Here is a 5,993-nt window from a genome sequence, read left to right as displayed (position 1 = left end):
ACGTGTGTACATGTGTGTGCACGTGTGTGTATGTGTGTATGGGGGAGTGGGTGTCTCAGGCTTTGCTCTCATCAGTGACCCATGTGGAACCAAGACACATCACATGGGCCACTCTCTGGCTGTGAGAAGTGAATACCTACCCGTATGTTTGAGATTCAGTTCCCACATCGTGACTCTATTTAAAGCTACCCAGGGTTCAGTGATGCCTGTATGTGTTGCCTTGTATTTGCATATCACCTTTTGCTGGAAAACACAGGCTTCTCAAAAAAAAAAAAAATACTCCAGTCTTATCACAAGTGTGGGCGGCAGGTGTTGTTTCTTTCTTCCTCCAGAGGAGGAAAGTGCAGAAGCAGAGAGGAGTTACGTGACTCATGCAGGTTCACTAAAGTCTTGTAAAACTTCACCCCCATTTACTTTCAGTGTAATATGGTATAATGTGTTAAATCAGCAATTGGTTTTTCTTTCAGATAACTTTTTTATTGAAATCTAACTCCCATATCATAAAATCAGTCTTTTAAGTACACAATTTAGTTTTTAACATAGTTACAAAGCTGACTATCTAATTCCAGAACACTGTTGTCAACTTCAAAAAGAAACCCCATCCTCATTAGTGGCCAATCCCTTCCCCCACTTCTCCTTCAGCCCCCAGCAACCACTGATCTTCTTTATGTCTCTGTGGATCTGCCTATTCTGAACATTTCATGAAATTAAATCACACAACATGTGGCCTTTTGTGCCTGGTTTCTTTCACTTAGCAAACTATTTTTGAAGTGAATAATTCATTATCTTTTGGGAAAGTATTATGGATGAATAATATACCATTGGTTGGATGTACCACACTCTGTTTTCCCATTCATTAGTTGATGGACATTTGGGTTGTTTCCACTTTGGGGCCATTTTGAGTAGTGCCTCTGTGAACATGCATGTGTAAGTTTCTGTGTATACATTATTTTCGATTCTCTTGAGTATATACCTGGGTAATTCTGTGCTTAACTTTTTGAGGAATTCTCAAACTGTTTTTGCGGAGAGGCTGCACCATTTGACACTCCCACAGCATTGTATGAGGGCTCTGATTTCTCTGCATCTTTGCCAACACTTGGTATTGTCTCTCATTGTGATTATAGCCACCCTAGTTGGTGTGGTAGCTATTGACTTTTCTTTTTTAAAGATTTAATTTATTTATTTATTCATGAGAATTCCACAGAGAGAGGCAGAGACACAGGCAGAGGGAGAAGCAGACTCCCTGTGGGGAGCCTGATGTGGGACTCGATCCCAGGACCCCAGGATCACGACCTGAGCTGAAGGCAGATGCTCAACCACTGAGCCACTCACGTTCCCCAGCTATTGACTTTTTAAATAAAAACAAAAAGATATGCAGTCAGAGACATTGGGTCACTTTCTAATGCAAGAGAGTGGGTTATGTGGCCCGTGGAATTGGAAACCCCTTTCCTCTCTAGACTTCTATCTTTCATCTAGCGTCTGCACTTAATAGAAGAAAGAGGAAGCTGCTGGAGGCCTCACTTCCATTCTCTCTTCTCAGTACATGGAGGCTTCTCCAATTTTAACTTCCAACTCTCCACAGAAACTCTTCTACTGTTAATACCCAATTTAACATATTTACTATCATATTCTTCTTCAAGTGTTCTGGAATATTCTTTACTCCCTCATTTGATATGTTACTTATAATAATAGTGATGCTAAAAACCACATATACCCATAGTGCTTATTATACATGGTATTATTTATTTCTCATAACAATCCTGTGGTGTATGTTGTTATTGTCCTAGAAGTTTTGGACATGAGAAAATTGAAGATGAAGAGTAGAAGGTCAATTTCCTTGGCACACAGCCAGTGGTGATAGAATAGGACTGACTAGGGAGGGATGCGATGTCAGCCTCATCTATCCTGGGATTTATTTCTTCTGAAAGTCTGGAAGGCTCCCTCACACTGGAAAATCCTAAAAAGTGATTTCTTCTTCTCTCCTCTCTCAAATGCCACAGTAAACCTGGAGGGAATTATAAAGCTAAGTAGGCTTGGGATGACTTAGTTTTATTTAATTATAATTTTAATCATTCCATTAGGCCACTTATGTCTCTGGAGTAAATTCTCCTTCTCAGATATTTTCTGATAATTAGAAAATAAATTTATAACTATTTTCTTCATGATTTTAAGCAAGGTCCTATCAATTGGGCCAAATTAAGTTTGGGGTAATTTCTTAGCTTGGCAGATGAGAATAATCAAGGCTAACTCCATACAGAAAGTCCAAGTATCATAACTTTCCTCGCTTATGAAACAGAAACCAGTATTGCCCCTTCACACCAGGTGAAGGATGGCTCTTGCTGAAACAAAATAACACCCCCAACCCCCAAACACATACACACTCTATGCTTTGGTTGGTTTGTAAATGGTATTATCAGAATACATCTAGCAACAGTGCTAGAGTGGACTCTGACTTTTTGATGCCAGGCAGCCGTTAGATGGAAAAAGAGAATGCAAATCTCAACATTCCATCAGAAATAGAAGCAGAGGAACCTCTATTTTTGAGGCTCTATTTAAATTAACTAGAATCTCTCTTTGGATATTGAGCTTTTGAGTAATATTATTATTATTATTATTATTATTATTATTATTATTATTTAGTTTAAAGCACTCAAATGAAAAACCCAGGGAGGAACCAAATATATGAAAACCATAGACATTACCTTTATGCATGGGTGGACCTTGACCACATATTTTCCATTGAGAACCATGGTGCTTTTCCTTCTCATCTTTGGATCCTTCTTACCTGCAAGACTGGATGTCAATCCTCTTCTCAGTGATGGGATATGAGGATAAAATGTTTTTTACACTTCTTCCCTGGAAGAGGAGTGTGTGAGATTTGTATGTGTGTGTGTGTGTGTGTGTGTGTGTGTGTTTGAAAATCTTCAGGAAAAGACTAAAGAGTAACTGTGAGAATAAGAGCAAATCACTTTTAATTAACGTACAGTAATAAGCCCACCTCTGAGAACAATTTACCTATATGTTGTCATAAATAACACTCGATTATTAACATAGGCAAACACGACTGCAAAATAAGGGAGTCCATTGAATCTTGTTAAAAAAAAATCATGTAACTCAGGGTTTTACTCAGGTTTCTTCTATTTCTTTTTAAAAAAATGCTCCTCTTTAATTCTAGTTCATGGTAACATTCAGAGGAAATATATTTCTGGGTTGCAAGAATCTCCTGGAGATTTTTTTCTGGATGCGCTCATGCTCTGACACGAATTGTCCATGACTGGAATTTGGATGATTCTTATCACTGGCACAGTTTTAAAATAAATTGTAAAATAAAATAGACCTGAACTGTTTTCTCTTTAAAAAATTAAGTTAGCAAACATACTAATGATTGAGCCACTTTGGCTTATATTCAGTTTTGAGATACAAAATTGTATTGTCGTATTTGTTATTGTTGTATTTGTTGCATTGTTGTTAAAATACATTTTAACAATTTGTTAAAATGTTGTATTTTGTATTTTATTGTTGTATTTGTTATTAAAATACACAAAAAATGCCTCACCAGCCAGGATCTGTGTTCTTCCTCATGCTTCTCCACTTGGATGTATTTCTAGAGCTTCCGGTCTGCACCTTGTCAGTGCTTCAGTAATCTCTGAGGCAGGAAATTCAATCAACACCAAGTCAGAGAACCCCAGCTCTATCCCTTTGTTGTGAGTCCGGGTACATTATTTGACTACTCTGAGATAATTTCTTCATCTATAAAAGTGGGGAAATGCTTGATGTTTATTATTACCATGAGGCCTTTAATCAAATTTTCTATACAAAGCTGTACTATCATAATTCATTTAGAATCAATGGTGATCTGAAAAATTAAATATACCAGTAATTTCCCTCTGGTCATTCCTTTCATGCCCCGTCTCCACATTCACCATTGGTATCAATATTTGTCAGTGTTTAAACAAATTATGATGATTTTTCCCTCGCCAAAGGTTTTTATTATTTTTATGGTTCATCATTGACATTTTCTGCTTCATATCATTTTTGGGATTGGGTAAGTAATGAATGAAATGAGTATCGATACATCCTTACAAAACAAACTGGCCACTTTGTTTCGGGAAAACAGTGCTGGGACACTCAACAGGGTTTCGCAAAGGATCCCTAGGAAAGATGTATGGGCAGAGCTGCTTCAGGAGATCACCAAGAGGCTGAGGAGATCATAAGGGCTGAGGAAAGGTCACAAAAGTCCAATGACCACCTGCTACTGCCCCGGTGAAAATGAGCCATGAACACGGGGCTAATTGCCATGGCGAGAACCCAGTTTCCTTGGATCTATGGGGGCTCTTGACTAGAGCTGAGAGTGCCCGTTAAGAAGCATGGCCACCCTAGAGCGAGAAGATGCCCTGGGATGAGGCGGTGCTGGACCTGCCTGCTGGCATGGGTCAGAATAGTCAACAAGACTGGGGGAAGGCAACACATGTAGCTCAGCCCAAGCTGACAGTGGAAGGCCTGTAGTGAAAGCTCATTGCCTTGACAAAAGTGATGATGCCACTTAACTCTAGGATAGAATTATTTCTGCCACCTAAAGTAACAACATTCCTTGTGGTCACTAAGATGCTGTAAAGCAGTTTTTAAAAAGATTTTATTTATTTATTCATGAGAGATACAGAGAGAGAGAGAGAGAGAGAGAGAGAGGCAGAAACCAGGCAGAGGGAGAAGCAGGCTCCCTGTGGGGAGCCAGAGGTGGGATTCAATCCTAGGACCCCGGAATCATGATCTGAGCCAAAGGCAGACGCTCAACCACTAAGCCACCCAAGTGTCCCTCAAAATACTTACTAAACATGCTCTGTAGTTCAAACAATGTGGTTGGTGCTGGAGACATAAAAGTAAAAGCATGGTGCCTGCCTTCAGAGACCTGACATTCTAGTGTGGGGAGCCAGAGGTATGAACAACTACAACAGTGGGAGTTGCCACGGTGGAGTCATGGTCAGTATTCCATGGGGGATGTGTTGAAGAAGTGCCTTTACTGTAATTGAAATAGCAAGGCTAGCTGGGAGTTGGGGGAAAATTCCCCATGGGTCTCTCATTTTCTACAAGCTTTGTCAGCAGAGAAACTAATCACCTTTGCTTTTTATTATTATTATATATTTTTTCATACTCTTGAACCCCCCATCACCTATTTCACCCATCTCCTCACCCACCTCCCATCACTGATAACCATCAGTGTGTTCTCTGTAGATAAAAGTCTGTTTCTTGGTTTGTCTCTCTCTCTCTTTTGTTTCCTTTGCTATTTTGTTGTCTCTTAAACTCCACGTATGAGTGAAATCATATGATATTTGTCTTTCTCTGAGTGATTTATTTTGCTTAGCATTTTACTCTTTAACTTTATTCATGCTGTTGCAAATGGCAAGATTTTATTCTGTTTTACAGTTAAATAATATTCTGTGGTGTGTGTGTGTGTGTGTGTATATATGGTATATTATATATATATAGTATGTGTGTGTATATATATATAGTATACCATATATATATATATACACAATGGAATATTATTATTATTATTATGTTATATATATATATACCACATCTTCTATATCCATTCATCTGTCAATGGACCCTGGGGCTGCTTCCTTCATTTGGTTGTGGTAAATAATGTAGCAGTAAACAGGAGTGCGTGTGTCCCCTTGATTTAGTGTTTTTGTATTCTTTGGGTAAATTCCCACTAGTGTGATTACTGGATCTAGGGTAGCTCTATTTTTAACTTTCTGAGGAACCTCCCTACTGTTTTCCACAGTGGCTGCACCAGTTTGCATTCCCACCAATGGTGCACATGGGTTCCTTTTTGTCCACATCCTCTCCTACAGTTGTTGTTGTTGTGTGTGTGTGTGTGTGTGTGTGTGTGTGTGTTTGATTTTAGTCATTCTGACAGGTGTGGGGTAATAGCTTATTGTAGTTTTGATTTGCCTTTCCCTGATGATGAGTGATATTGAGCCTTTGATTGA

At 38.9% G+C, this 5,993-nt stretch overlaps 1 long non-coding RNA gene across 1 annotated transcript; it reads right to left on the bottom strand.

The window, feature by feature from the left end:
- Window positions 1-1,771: 1,771 nt before the first annotated feature.
- Window positions 1,772-5,032, bottom strand: LOC112677808 (uncharacterized). Its single transcript, XR_003147198.3, has 4 exons — window positions 4,828-5,032; window positions 3,557-3,646; window positions 2,703-2,856; window positions 1,772-2,005 (listed from the first exon to the last, which is right to left on the bottom strand). It is a non-coding gene; the product is annotated as an uncharacterized LOC112677808 (long non-coding RNA).
- Between the last annotated feature and the right edge of the window lie 961 nt (window positions 5,033-5,993).

This window comes from Canis lupus, chromosome 10, assembly GCF_003254725.2.
Source record: "Canis lupus dingo isolate Sandy chromosome 10, ASM325472v2, whole genome shotgun sequence".
Lineage (NCBI taxonomy): Eukaryota > Metazoa > Chordata > Mammalia > Carnivora > Canidae > Canis > Canis lupus.
This window is presented reverse-complemented; position numbering and strand designations above follow the sequence as displayed.